Below are 16,112 nucleotides of genomic sequence, written 5' to 3'. Positions count from 1 at the left end.
AACGCATCTGTGTCATTTTAAGATTTCTTCGGCTATTCAAAAATAGCAGACATACAAGCTCAAAGCGCGGCACCGAGTGCCACGCTATGAGCTTGTAGATCTGCATTTAATTTTTGAGCTTGTAGATCTGCATTTATAAAAAAAAATGAAATCGTGAACATTTGTGCAAATCTTTGAATATATATATATATTTAAAGCGAACATTTTTAACTCAAATCTTTGCTTCTGGGGATTCTACAAATGTCTTCTAAATCCTAACAGTTTTTTGGGGGAAGAAAACGTATGTTTGCTATAATATCAGTGGTTCTCAAACTTTTTCCTGTTACAAAATGTTCGCTTAAAAAAAAATATATATATATATATATATATATTCAAAGATTTGCACATATTTTCAAGATAAAAAAAATAGCAGATCTACAAGCTCATAGCACGGCATTCGGTGACGCGCTTTGAGCTTGTAGATCTGCTATTTTTTAATAGACAAAGACATCTACAATGACAGACATGCGTTCCCGGTCTAAATGGGTTAAAAGACAGATGAAAACAGTGCAGCCCTGGCAACTGTACAGGCAGGCAGTGGCAGGATAAAAACCTCCAGTGTATTTTTCGGTGTTCTTAATCATCCATCGTAAGAGAACATTTCAGCATTGGTCAGCAATACCGTGAAAAGGGCAGGTGAATCAGTTCTTGGTTGGTGAAGGTTGACCAACTGTAGAATGCCTTGTGCCTGGTGGGACACAAAACAACTTTTGGTCAGAGATTCGAGAACATGTCAAATTTAAGGACAGCAGTTTATGACTCCCACTGCTCTCTCTGTCCTAAAAGGGTGTATGATGACTAAGCAAACTAAGAAATCCCAGGAGGCGACTTATGACTTTTTCACAGAGAGAACTGTGAGGGGTCCCTCGTTTTGGTAACCAATCAAAGTGTAGCACACCATAAGATGAGCATCGCCACAAAGTGCGCTCCAAGTTGGAGCCCGTGGCAATATGAATTCAAGGCTTCATGGGGTGAGTAATTGATTGGGGGGGAAGGGCAAAAGTACTCCTTTAAAAGGACTAAATGGATTAACCCTGCAGGGCTGGTCTGAAATAGGTGTGGCTTCTGCCTCCTTGCCTGGCTGACAAGACTCTGGGCTACAAAAATAGCTTACGCTGACTATGGCATAAGTAATGCACTGCAGCAGCCTTTCAGAGAATGAATGTGTTACTTAAACATGTTATTGTATGTGGTCTTGCGTGCGTGTGTGCGTGTGTTAGGCCTCCATGTGTGCTGCTGTGCATGTGTGTGTGTGTGTGTGTGTGGGGGGGGGGGGGGGTTGGCTGAGTCTTACGCGTGCATCTTTTTTTTGTCTGGTGCGACATCTCATTTTGTGTCCGATACACTTAAAACGGGATTTCTTTACACCCTTTTCATCCCAGAGCACAAACAGTGCATTTTAGTCTCTCCCAAAGACCGGGGCTCATTTAAACACAATATTACTCCTTGTCATGTGGGAGCCCTTAGTTTCAGAGAGGAAACAAGACCACAGTGTAGCTTATACAGTAGCGCTGCAAATGGACACAGAGGGTCAATTTAGAGAAGAGATACACTGCAGGTTTGCTGTATGGCGTCTGTGTTCTCTGTGAGAAAAGAGAACAGAGCAATACTGTCGTTGCTGCTGGGTTACACTGCAGCAATACAAAGCTCAAGAGGAAAGTGGATAAAAGTTATTACTACTACACTTTGAATAGGATTTTCAGTGAGTCTACGTGACTTGTGTTTTTACGGAGTTTACCAGGACTAAACTTTGCACGTACGCTCACTAACGCTGCCAGAGGGCTACATGCATTAGTTTTTCTTTCTTTTTTTCCAAACTTTATAAAATTAAACTATTTAAAAAAAGTTATAATGGAAGTTAATGGGGCTCCGATAGAGCTGAAACCTTGCCCCAAGTCCGGAGTCGTATCGTCTCTGTCGGGTGGAAACCTCAAGTCCAAAAGCTGTTACTTTTCAGGATTCAAATTCAAAAATAGCATAAGGAAGCAGATCCACAAGCTCGAAACGCGCCGCATGTGGATCTTCTACTTACTTTTGTGTGACGCTGTAGTGTGATCAAGGAGGGCGTTCATTTACGAAAAACACACAAAGTTAGAATATGGAGATAAGAGGTTTCTGCGTTTTGCCCGACAGCAGCTGGGATCCACATGGGAACAGCGTGGCTCCGTTGTGGATCTCACACTTCATGTGGTCAGCCTGTGACGTCAGTCGTCCATGTCATCAGACGACTGATGTCACAGGCTGGAAAACAGGCAAGTCATTTCACAATCCGTTTTATATCACTGAAGAAACAAACCCCAGCTGCTTGGCTAACCTACTAGTCATTTTTAAATCACTGCTCTCTATGCAGAGGGTGCAGCTAGGGTTCATGAATCTGTTTTGCATGCATAACTACTAGTTTACAGCAGCCGACAGTAAGCAAACTGCCGGCGCTGTTGGCACCCAACACAGTCTAGCACTTATTCAAGAGTCCACAGAGACAGGAAGAAACCTCAAGTTTAAAAATCTATAATCGCTAAATCTATAAAGCATTTTTATGAGGGGGGTCAAGGAGCATACTTCTTCCTTTATTTCAAACAAGAATGGGAGAAACAAGAGAGAGAATGATGGAGAGACAGAGAGACTGTTCTCGAGCAGGAAAAGAGTAGTACAAGTGAAGTGAGATATGCAGATAGTGTTGAGTTACAGCTAACCTCGAACACACGAACACACACACACACACACACACACACACACACACACACACACACACACACACACACACACACACACACACACACACACACACACACACACACACACACACACACACACACACACACACACACACACACACACACACACACACACACACACCTTTGAAGCTGCTGACTGTTACAAAGTCAGTGGTTCAATATCTGAGAGGCTCCATTCTTCACAAAACCCCACCAACAAAATGAATTAAAAAAGGCGCCCAAGCTCTAGTAGCCGTGTCCATATACGTGACAAAACAGCAAATAGAACCTACTACCTTCCTACAACCCTGCAATACAATGACACTGAGGGAAGAGTCTTTTTATTGTCATGAATAAGCTTAACCAGACAGGCTTACATTACTTGCCAAATAGCCAGCACATCAAGCACAACACTGAGCTGCCTATAGTGCAGTAATTTAAAAAGTAAGTACAGAAGAAAAAGTAGGCAAGGCAGTAATTTACAAGTTACAGGCCTCAACAGCGTTTACAAAGATGAATTTCAAATTCACAATAAGACTTTCAGTACCATGGACAGCAAACATTTCCTGACAAAAGGGGCTCGGTGTATCACTGATGTTGATCAGGGTGCAGGTTAAGGACCCTCAATTTAATATGTATTTAGCTGCGGAAAATATTTTGTGCCAGGGACCCCCATACAAGACTATTAAAATGTTTAAATTTTTTTCCAAATATTTCCAGTTTTGAAAAGAAATAGTAGATCAACAAGCTCACAACGTGTCGCATGCGATGCACTGAGAGCTTGTAGATCGGCTATTTTCAAATAGTGAATGTACTGTATACAGTATAGGGTTAAAAGTGGTTACTGATTTTGATGCTATATTAACTAATATTGCTAGGGATCCCCAGGAACCCCATTGAGAACCACTGTTATAGGCTATAAAACTCACACATATATATAGTGCACATGCTATGTTTTCAAGTAGCCATTATGAACTAGGCATATCATACGTAAACCTACAGACACAAATCATAAGCTATTCACCAAGACACTCAATCAACTGGTGTTGATAGACATTTGTGTCCAAAGTCTTTAACTAAGTCAATTATATACTGTATATAATTCATACAGTTTGTCAAAATTACTTAACACATTTATCCACAAGAATGTACAAGCCATCACCTATCAAGGTATAATGAAACTATTCATTTTCTATGAATTAAAGAGATAATTGAAAAAGATCATAATAACTTATAATAACTTACTAAGTAAAACACATGACAGTGTTCCGATGGGGGAAGGCCCCCTCCCCTCCCATATTTAGGTACCACGGCTACAGTTTAACACCCTCCTGCTCCACGTGGCTGTGTGCCTCCTCTGAACCAACTAGCTGTTCATCTTAACCATTCATCCTAAAACGGTGGTCTGCTCTGCTCTGCTGCGACCTATTTCCCAAGCGGGATGTTGAACCATGTACTTTAAGTCATCAGGACTAAAAAAAAAGATCATCCCCCTGATACATACTGTAGATGGAGGATTACTTCCTAAATCAAGTCGCATGGATTTATGATAAGAACTCGCCTGCAAAGTTTGCTGGTCGTTTTGTTTTGCATATCTCTGCTTGCAGTGCGATGCCTTACGGGTGGATATCCCAAAAAAGCCAAGACCTCTAAAGGGATTTGGCGGTCACGGTTCAGATAAGCACTGGGGTCCCGCGGTGAAGGAAAGTTATTTGGGCCCACTCTCACTTTCCTGCTTTCTTTCCTGGTGCTTAAAATATGGCTCGATTACTTGCCGTTGTTGGCTCTCTGCTACTCCTCTGAAGCCTACATCCTATATCATCACCATGCGAGTGGACATGAGACGGGAAGAAGAGAAGGAATTCAAGGAATGAAAAGCTGGCATGGATTTTTAAATGTATGTTTCATGCTCTCATACCTCTTTATGAGATTCCCTGCATTCATTTAATTAATCATGACCAACCTACTCTCTTAACAAGTGAATGCAGATCAAACAGAAATATGACTTAAGCTGTCATAATGTAATGGTCAGACCTCACATTTAATTTACATGACAAGCAGCAATCTCTGATATAGATGACATCTTGGACAATGTCATTATCATAACTTTAAATCTAGTAGATTGTCAAATACGAATTTCAGAACCTTGGACAGTGACATTTCCCATCAAAACACAGCATCTATGAGGGGCTCGGTCTACCGTCACCCAAGTTATTTATAGGCTACATTACAGTACACCCAGCCAATAACATGCTGTAGCAAAACAAATTTATTTGGAAATGCTTCTAACACTTTGCCATTTTTCTTCACGGATTGGCAACAGAAAGAAATTCAATGTTTTTGTTTCTTCTAGTATCAAATCTTGCAATGCAATACTGTCTAGATGTCCCTATTCCTGTCAGAAATATCAGAATCACCTTTATTCGCCCAGTACACAACACATCAAGGGCTACTGGACTAACATACCATAGCGAATCTTATGGGTCCATTTGTACACACTTTACTGTGTTATACCATGACTTGGTGCTGGAAAGTATGGCCCAGAGATGCAGGCACAACTTGGACAAGCACAGTAGTAGATTGGACTATATTAACCACTTTAAACCCTCTAGACCTGGTCAAAACAGACCCGAGTTCGAGTTGGCTTGGTACTTGGACCGCTTTTTCACTCTAAACCAAATCTCTTTACCAAACATAGCAGATCTACAAGCTCGAACGAATTCAAGGAATTCGCCCCAAAAACACATTGTGAGCTTGTAGATCAGCTAAGTTCTTGGCTATAATGACATGCCCAAAATAGGGATGACAGGTTGAAAGTGGTCAAATATCTCTATTTATCGAGTGAAGAGAGCTCGTTGTGACTAAATAATAACTACATTGGAATCTTTTTTTTTTTCTCTTTCTGTTCATTTAATGAAAACTAATGGTTTTGCATGTACAAGGAAGGTTTCCGGCTCCGCCGTGCAACAGCAACAAAAGATGCAATCAGTCTCATCCTTCTGTGATGAATGACTCACAGGTTTTGTATGACAATGTGTTCAAATAATGCAACTTTGAACACAACAAATTGCACCATACACTGTAATGTCAGATATTGAGTAAGAGATCTATTAGCTATAAAGTTGCATGGCCTTGTGCTGTGATTTGATGGTGACAGAGTGTAGGCTTTTTGATTAAATTCCAGCATGACATCGTGACATACATACATACACACAGAGACAAGAGGATCATTTACAATAGTTTCACAGTCGCTTCACGTCTCACGTATAGGACAGTGAACTGGGTAAACTGTGAGACAGTGAGGAATAATAAGCAGCAGTGTTTTGACACAATATTGAGCAGAGAGGGAACACAGACAGGCAGCAGCAGAGAGGCTTGTGTGGTGGATGAATTCAAACAGGAAAAAAATGGAAGCATGGACGGATGGATGCACACAAGCACACACATCACACACGTCTGAGTGCGCACATACAGACAGACACAAACAAAACGCACTCTCCCTTTTTCGTTTAAACTTCACAATATGCACACAGCAAAACATTAATTTCTCTCCCGCCGTCGAGCAGAAACCTCGTATCTCCATATTTAATCTTGCGTTTTATACTTTCCCATGTATGACAGTGTCATGCTAAGTAGACAAAATAACCAATCTACAAGCTCACGACACGCTTTGAGCTCGTAGATCTGCTATTTTTGAAGATACGGTATTTGAAAGCTCTGGCCTGTAATGACATGCCCAAAGTAGGTGCAGCAGATTGAAAGTGGTTAATAATAGAGACACATGGGCTACATCATCTCTGATACTGAGGTCATCAAAAAAGGTCAAACACCAGCCGATATATTGTATGATATTGGTCTGGTCGATATGCGAGTATGGCTCTTTTAGGCAGGGTAAAGGAAAGCTGTGTGTGTGTGTGTGTGTGTGTGTGTGTGTGTGTGTGTGTGTGTGTGTGTGTGTGTGTGTGTGTGTGTGTGTGTGTCAGTTACTTTTGTCAGTGACGTGTGTGCTGAACCGTGATGTCGCTCCACTAGATCTCAGGAGAAATCAAGCAATAGCTGCAAGCAGCGTGTGTGTGTGTGTGTGTTTGTTTGTGTGTTTTTGTGTGGTGTGTGTGTGTTTGAAGAATGATGCTGCTGCTGCTGTTGCACTTGCTGCCTTTTATCCTAGTCCCTCCCATCAACAAACTAAGGGAAGTCACAGCACACTGGATTTGAAGAATATGAAGAACAATGAAGTGCGCGTGCGTGCGTGTTCCCCCATGTTGGCACCCCCATAGTCCTTTGTCTTTTATAACTACATACAGTCTAATGTTGACACTAGTGATTACATACAGGCCAAACACTTTAATTAATCTAAAGAAATATAATTTCCATAAGCCTACGTCATTTAAAGTACATTCCATTACATTACATTCCAGCTTCCAAGCAAATCTAATCTAGTGCCATCAGAGCTTGGTGAAATGTCTTTATTTATGAAAGCACAAAATGTATTATATTTGTCATTTTGTACAGACAAACTATACACTGTAGACACTAAAAAGAGAAAAGGCAATGTTCCAACCACACCTTGTATTGTAATGATGACACAGTAAAAACAAAAATCTATGCATGTAGTGCCATCATGCGTGTGTTGCATTAGTAATAGTCTTGCATAGCCAGACATTTCACAGCTCCGCCTACTCCGCCTGTAGGAGTAGGCAGATCTCTATCTCTCTAGTCTCGCATAGCCAGACTTATCTGGCTATTCACATTACTGCCTTAGTAGTGTGCGTGCGTGCGTGCGTGCGTGCGTGCGTGCGTGCGTGCGTGCGTGCGAGGCCGCGAGTGTGCGTGTGTGTGTTTAGTTTAAAAGTGTGTGCAGATAAGGAAGGTGAAACAAATAAATTGTGCCTTATTAGATAAAGGTCTATTAGCCTAGATAAAAGTCTTAATCAGAGCTTACATACTACACACACCACAGAGGGCCATGCACACATAATTGGACATGGCATCTAATTGATTATCTCCATTACCAATTATTACAATGTGATACACCACTGTTAAACATGAAGGTAGCAATTATTCTGTTAACACTGGTCAATGGAATTATTACTTGCAGACACACACACACACACACACACACACACACACGAAATTAACTTGATCCAATTAGTTAACCTCTGAGATATAAATCTTTAACCCTTTTCAATTTCTCCAAAGGTACATTCTATGCACTGTTCATGTACCTTGAGAGAAATTGAAAAGGGTAATTAGGACAAACTGTATGGCTGTGCAGCACAGCCATGCAGTTTGTCCTTATTACCATCTCTAAAACAGTGTCTCAAAACGGTGTTCATGAACCAAAACTTTGCCTCATTACTTAGGTCTTAATATGAAAGGACTACCACAATATTATATTAGTCTCTGGGGAACTACATCATCTGTATATAGCCTATACCCATTCTTTATATATTTTACCCCCCCCCCCCCCCCCAATTTAGTCATTATACCAATTCCTGATTCCCAGTATACCGTATTCTAGTCCCCTGACACTGCTACTCCTATAGTTGGTCCTAGGAAGAGTACAGACAATTATGTTTCTCCTCTGAAACGTGTGGCATCTTTTCTCCTGACAGTCAGGAGTTTTACCGGCGGGGCATAAGCCGAAGGCACAGTGGAGCAGTCAAACCCTTTGTTTGCGTGGTGGTGGGCAGGAGCTTTATGCCTGTGGCGGTGCCACCCGAGTGCCCCTACACCCATTCTGACAAACATTTAAAAACCCATGGACTAATAATCCCATGACATAGGGGCTTGCATATTATGTTATGATAGTAAGCTTTAGTTTTTCTGTTCGTCTCAGCAAGTATAAACCCGTGGTCCATTGGTGCAATGACACCTGGCTGTCTATCCACTACTGTACCAGGACAGGACATGGGGTGGTGTGTGTGTGTGTGTGTGTGTGTGTGTGTGTGTGAGAGAGAAGAGAAGAGAGAAAGGACAGCAGGTGAGGGTGACTTAAACTCAAGGAGCCTGTGCATGTGGTTTGTGAGCCAGAGTGTGCATGTCAAATGGTTTTGTGTGTGTGTGTGTGTGTGTGTGTGTGTGTGTGTGTGTGTGTGTGTGTGTGTGTGTGTGTGTGTGTGTGTGTGTGTGTGTGTGTGTGTGTGTGTGTGTGTGTGTGTGTGTGTGTGTGTGTGTGTGTGTGTGTGTGTGTGTGTGTGTGTGTGTGTGTGTGTGTGGAGAGATGACACCCTGCCGAGTGCTACAGTATCAGCAGTGTAGCAGATGGGCCTCCCATATCTCACTGTCACACTAAAGATGAAACGCGCTCTCTTGACCCCCATTCTCCAAGATTCACTGACCCATTTTCTTCCATCTTATACACATCTTCAGTTTCCTTCCCCTTCTCTCCTGCATGATGAGACCCCCTTCCCCTACCGTATCACCTCCTCTAACATCATCAACACTCCACATTTTTGGAGGCCTGCCGCATGACGTGCGTCAAACGTACACCGGCTGGATTGGAACCTGCAAGGACACAAGTAAATGATACAGGCCTGCCTGCCTGCCTGCCGAGCCATTAGAATACCCTGCTACACACACACACTTCTCTCTTCAACACGCATCTCAACGCACATCTCATCCTCATTTGTTCTCTCCATCAGCACCTGCTCCATCTTGTCGACTGCTCCACCTACAGCCCGAGCCTAACCCTGCACTTCTCTGCTCTCATACGCCAGTGGAACTTTTTGTGCCCAATGGGCAAGTCAAAAAATCTCAAGGCACACCTCTTAGCGAAAATAGCAGATCTTAATTGTAGCTAGTGCTAGGGGCTGGTAATGTGTGTGTGGTACTGTACTTTTACTAGACATGGGTTTTGGTGTAATTGAAGTACTTCATTTTAGTTACGTTTAAGCACAGTTAGATATGGTTACGTTTAAACATGGGTTTGGCGTATAATTCACAAAACCTCTGTGTGTGTAATATATTGAATGTGTCTGTCCCGGGCATAACTCGGTCACCATCCAACCAACCTCAATCTTGGCATAATGTGCGGAGGTGTGCAGTGGCGAGTGGGAAATTGGTCAGACTACTCTGTCAGGTACAACAGGTATTATTGCATAACTGGGTGTGGCATGCATTCCCAACTTACATAGTTCCCGACTTGCGTGGCCCCAGAGTAGGCCAGCTTCCGCTAAGTTTAGGCACTGTATGGTTAGGTTTAGACATGGGTTTGGTGTGGTTACGGTTAGGGAGAAGATTTCAGGAGGGCATTCATTCAGATTTAGGCACCAGATTTCAGGAGGGATAAGATGTATAATGTTTCCTTTAGCGATGTCATCTGATTGGCTGAATATCTACTGCCTAATAGATATTCTGTGATGTATACAAATACTTTTTTTGCAGAGCACATTAGCTTGCTTAGTTGGCTGTCCAAATAGACTATATGGATACTGTACACTGTGATTACGTTTTTAACCTAAAAACGACGACATACACCGGGTCTATTCTCTGTGTGATATTTTGTCATTGGCATCATAATTAAAAAGTAAGTGGTTATCCACTGACTCCCCTTGTTAAATAAAGATGACAATGACAATCAGTGTAAGAATAATGATGCACTACTGAGTGGACAAATTTGCATTACTGTGTTGCAGTAATTAATTTACACCCCCTTATTCTCATTAAGCTAAACAACTTTCAGAGGCGATCACTATTCAACAGCTGTAATTGTCTTTTGTTGTGTCACTCCAATGGACCAAAACACATTGACTATCACACAACCAAGACATAACGCATAAATAAGAGATTTGTCATCATAATAAGCCACACTTTGAATATCTATCTAAGAAAATATTATTTTATGTCACCATTTCATTTCATTTTTACATTTGGTAAATTTAGAACCTGTTTTGAATGTGTGCAACACCGTTGTACGAGAAATTATAACAGTGCTTAAGTGGCTAATCAGACTAATCAATGTAGTTGATTATAAAAACTCATTTTTATCACATTGATTTGTGGATTTTTAATTTTAAAAAACGTAATCGATAGAATAATCACTAATCGATATAATCGATAGATGCAGCCTTAATTCAATTCCACCATCACTATTCACTAACTATTTAAACAATTGTATTAAACTACTTAATTGTGAAAAACAGTCACTTCCTTGCGGTCACTGTAAGAGAGTAAAAAGATGACATTTGTGCTAACAATAACTTAGCAAACCGAATACTAAGCAACTCTCTTTTGTCTTGTATGAATATAGGACACCTTACATGGGCATCCCTCCCTCTCTACGCTTCCCATTCTCTCCCTCTTTCTTCCTTAGCTGTCATCCCTCTCTCTGAAGCAGGCCTGGTTCAGATCTATTTTCTGCAGACCTGCATACTGTGTATATGCGTGCATGTGCGCGCGCACACACACACACTCTGTGCATTCACTTACTTGGGTTCTGGTTAAACACTGCTCTGTTTAGATAGTTCACAATTAAATAACACACTTAGACGTGTGTGTGTGTGTGTGTGTGTGTGTGTCTGTGTCTGTGTCTGTGTCTGTGTCTGTGTCTGTGTCTGTGTCTGTGTGTGTGTGTGTGTCTGTCTGTGTCTGTGTGTGTGTGTGTTCTGATGCCTAGTGCCCATCAGCAGAAACATGACTGTGTCTGCCTCTTCTCAGATTCTAGCACACAGCAGCAGATTTGGAGTCTCACCTTGCCAGGATATGTAGCTCTAATTTAATTGGCTGAAGCTATAGTAAAAGCATCCCTAATTGGCCGATACAGCAGCTGGCTGCCACGGTTCCAGTAAGCACAACATAGAACTTCCAGTGGTGCATTGGTGCTGTGATGTACTGAAGATGGGGGGGGGGGGGGGGTAGAAAACTAGTGAGAAAAAAAGGAGAGATGTGGAGGGGAAGAGAATATGTGTGTGTTTAGAATTCCTTCTCTCAAACAATATAAAGGAGCCATCTGCACTCTGCTTACCCAGCTCCCTATCTCTCTATTTCAACTCTCTCTGCTGCCAAAAACACAAGCACACTATATCCACTAGGAAAACAACAACAGTTTTTCTCTCACAAACATAGTACGTAGCGATCGTAATCTTCTGATCTCCCTAACTGGCCAAAGAATAAAACTGTCGACGGCAGGGGTATGCACGTGTTTGTGTGTGCTTGAGTGTGTGTGTGCGTGCGTGTGCGCGACAGGAGGAAGAGTAGGTTAAATCATGGCAGAGGGAAACTACTTCTGCCGACGGCAAATACTCCTGTTTCCTGCCACCTCTGTGTGGAATCCAGGAATAGATGGGAATGTCAGGAAGAAGAGGGACAAATCTCCCTTCACGTGTGTATCTGTGGGAATGAGTGCTTTGGTGTGTGTGCTCAGTGTATGCTGTTCGTTATGTCATGGTGAATTGAAAGAGTTATAAGAGACTAATGTTCTGTCAGCTTTGGAATGCTTGGGGGAGTTTGAGGTAATCATGGAAATTGTAGCTTTCTTTAAAAATGCATTGTCTGCATCAAAGCAGACAATAGATACTTGCCAGACTAGAATAATGTATTCTCTAATGCACCCCACGGTGAGTTTCACAATAGCAAATATGAGGCGTGAGACTAGTGTGACAATATGGAAATAGCCTATATCTGTATCTGCAATGCAATATTTGTCCTAACAGATAAGCCAAGTGTTAATGGTTTGAATTTGACACAGCCACAATCAGGATTTCTGAACTACAATACAACGTTTGTAAAGTGTATTGAATTTGGAAATGTAAATGTTTAACCAACATTTATACAAATGTTGGTTATCGGCTTTGAGTACAACGCTAACCTGAACCTCATTTGATTGACAGATCCCTTTGTGCTCACAGGGTACTTGTGCATGCACAAATTGGGAGTTACGTGATACACAACTTAGATGGAACCGATCTGTTCAGTAGCACCATAAGTTCCATTGTTCATCTTTAAGAAGCAAAGCACTGATCACTATGACAGCTTCTTTGTAGGCAGCAGTAAACGGGAGATATAGGACAAAAACAGGAACAACCACAGAGGGACAAAGAAATTAGGCCAGACCAGAAGTAATGCATGGAGCAAAACAAAAAGCACACAAGAAAAGCAGGCTAGAAAAGATAGATGTTAGACTATGCAAGGCATGAGAAAGAAAGAAAGAAAGAAAGAAAGAAAGAAAGAAAGAAAGAAAGAAAGAGCCGGCCGCTCACATCATTATCACATACCAGCTCTCTAGTCCTCAGTCACATCTTCCATGTCATGTCAACAGTGAAAGAAAGACAGTGCACTGTCCAGTCAACCCTTTATGAGAATGAGAGCCTGTGGAAGGGCTTATAGGAGCTCACAGCATGCATGATGCACACATTTTAACCTGGCTCAGTCACTCATGCTCCACTCCCCGTTTAATTCTGCCGCTGCCTGTCCATCTAATAACTCAGGAGGACAAACACCAATACATGTACATATAAACACCAAAGACATCTCAATATGCCTCTCTCTCTCACTCATTCACACAAAGTATATTTCTCTCTCTCACTCCCTCAGTGATTCTCTCTCTTTCTCCCTCTCTCTCTCTCTCTCACACACACACACACACACACACTCAGTGATTCCCGCTCTCTCTCTCTCTCTGAAGGCTATTCACACTCTCACACAAGCACACTTGTGTCTTGCGTCTCTCACTCTCTCTCTTACAGACACACACACACACACACACACACACACACACACAGCATTCTATACAAAGTGCAAGAAACACAGTAAGCCTACTGTATAAATATAGTGCTAAAAACAACTAAAGAACCCACTTTTCCCCTTATATATACAAACAACTATCCATTTCTAGGAAGGTGGGCAAGGTGCACCTGAACAGGGCAGGCTTAAGACACGTATTTCTTCTAGCTTAAGTGGGGCAGAATCTGGCAGGGTGTAGCTGGCTACACTGTAAAAGCAATACTTCCTTTACCGAACATGTTTCCATTCCAATGAAAGAAACATGACCAAAAGAAGCATTGGTGTGAGCCAGGACAGTCCTGACAGGATAGAGGAGCGGTGAGGAAAAAACCTTTACGAATGCTGCTATCTGCATCCTATAGAGATGAGTTGATAGTACAGGCTTGTACTATTCTTGTGCGCTTGTAAAGAGTTGCTATGACAGACGTGATAAGGTGTAGCCGTCCATGATAAAATAGTTTGCAGTGTTATAAAAAGGCACTGAATGCTTGCTATGCTCTCAAGCAGGTTGAGCAAGTGCAGAGCGACTACACATTTCTTGCTCCTCTCTGTTTCCCTTTCACTCTGTCACATTTGGACAGATGGAGACAGAGAGGCGGATTCCTCAATGAGGGAAGGAAACGTTTTGTGCTTAATTCAAACTAGACAGCAGTAGAAGCAAACCCAATGTTTCATATACAACCAAAGCAGAGATGAAATGTGTTCCCCCTCTAATATAATACAGAATTATGGGTCTATGGGTCTGCCACATTCTGTATCCCTGTATGTGACATAAAGCGCAAATCAATAGAATACTGTACTTTTTATTTTAGATTTGCTATATTAAAAACATTGTTTTACAGTTTTATAATCCAAACATAATTTATCTATTGGTTTAAAACAAGGTCAAATTAATATATATTTAAAAAAACGAGTAACAATATTTGTACAGTTTTATAACCCAAACAAAATAGCTTAAATGTACTGTATATCGTTTAAATGTTTAAGATCTGTCGTCGATATGCATTGCATTGTATTCACATTTCTCACAGGGATACAACATTTGGCAGACCTAAATAGACCAATGGTATATAGGCCTATATGGGCTATTAGGCATTAGGGAGACATATTACTCTGACAACACCGCGCCAACAAAGCAAAAGCCAAATCACGTCAAGCAATTAACGGATCAATACTAATCTAACAATGCTCAATAGCCTAATAACAAACACACCGAGTTAACCTACTTGCCAGCCGTATTTTGTAATAATAGCGTACAGTGCGGAAGTAGTCTTCAGACACCTGCTAGTAAAAGATGAACCACGCGCTGCTGTAAGCGATAATGATCCCAACACATTCAGCACACAAACTAAAGCGCTCGTTTGTTTGAAAACACTCTTATATAAATCAATGTTGTACGTGTGTACAGTGGATGAAAACAACGTGGCTGCCCCTGTCCCGTTAGACACAATGTAAACGCACAAAAAAAAAAGTGTTTCAACAAGTTCCTTAATTTGTATCTCAGCTTTCAACAGAAAAGACCATTTCGAAGACGACAGTCAACTGAACTGTCGGGACTGAGCTATTGTCTAGTCTAGTCTACTTTGCAAACCGCTATCTAAAACCACATAAATGACCATCTCCTTAGAGCAGCAGGCAATAATGCTTTATCAGAAATGGATAAGATTATTGTCCATAACAAATATACAGATAGGAACCAACTTACGGGTTGGCTGGGAGTCTGGGACACTGTTCGGGCGGCAGATCCACAAGACCAAGAAATCCGAATATATAAGATATGGCCACACTTGCTTTTTCTTGCCAGCCACACCACGCGGACTGAGAAACCAGAGCAAGATCCAAAGTATCCGCGTCCAGAGACAGCAACGACAGACTTTGACAAGCACTCGGGTTAGGGTAGTAGTAGTAGGGGGTGTGAAGAAGAGCAGTGCAGCCGCCTGCTGGCTCTCTCTAGATCCTTATTTCCTCTCGCACCAGATCCCGGAGATGAATGATGAGAGTGCGCAGGCGTAGTAGACACGGTCAATTCATTCTACTGTAGTAGACAGACAGAGCAGGACAATAATGTGTGTATGCAGTGGTGGAAAAAGTACTCAAATTCTTTACTTAAGTAAAAGTACCAATACTGCAATATAAAAATACTCTGTTACAAATAAAAGTCCAGAATTAAAAATGTACTTGAGTAAAAGTACAAAAGTATTGGCATCAAAATGTACTTAAAGTACTAAAAGTAAAAGTACTAAATATTTGAAAATAGCCGATCTACAAGCTCACAACGCGTCGCGATGCGACGCGTTGTGAGCTTGTAGATCTGCTATTTTCAAATAGCCTAGGTTTAAAATAGGTTTAAAGTGGTTAATGTATGTTTCATTATATCATAATTTATATCTGAAAAGTAACTAAAGTTTTCAAATAATTGTAGTGGAGTAAAAGTACAATATTTGCCTCTGAGATGTAGTGGAGTAGAAGTAAAAGTATTGGAAATTGGAAATACTCAAGTAAAGTACAAATACCTCAAAATTGTACTTAAGTACAGTACTTAAGTAAATGTACTTAGTTACTTTCCACCACTGTGTGTATGTGTGGGTTTTTGTTTTATCTGATGAAGGGGTGATATAGTGGCGCGCACGAAAGCAG

At 41.4% G+C, this 16,112-nt stretch overlaps 1 protein-coding gene across 8 annotated transcripts in view; it reads right to left on the bottom strand.

Annotated features, from left to right (window-relative positions):
• Positions 1-16,112, bottom strand: part of strbp (spermatid perinuclear RNA binding protein) — a 130,298-nt gene that overhangs the window by 113,353 nt on the left and 833 nt on the right. For 4 of the 8 annotated variants that reach the window (XM_080420051.1, XM_080420055.1, XM_080420054.1 and 1 more), the window contains exon 1: positions 15,181-15,408. The exons of 1 other annotated variant lie outside the window; for it this stretch is intronic. The gene's annotated coding sequence lies outside the window, so the exon portion shown is untranslated. Of the gene's footprint in view, positions 1-15,180; positions 15,409-16,112 lie in introns of those variants that run through there. 3 more of the 8 variants (XM_080420057.1, XM_080420056.1, XM_080420058.1) reach the window with 1 other exon arrangement.

Source organism: Gymnoscopelus braueri, assembly GCF_963280865.1.
Source record: "Gymnoscopelus braueri genome assembly, chromosome: 22".
Lineage (NCBI taxonomy): Eukaryota > Metazoa > Chordata > Actinopteri > Myctophiformes > Myctophidae > Gymnoscopelus > Gymnoscopelus braueri.
Note: the sequence above shows the minus strand (reverse complement) of the source record. Positions and strands in the feature narration are given on the sequence as shown.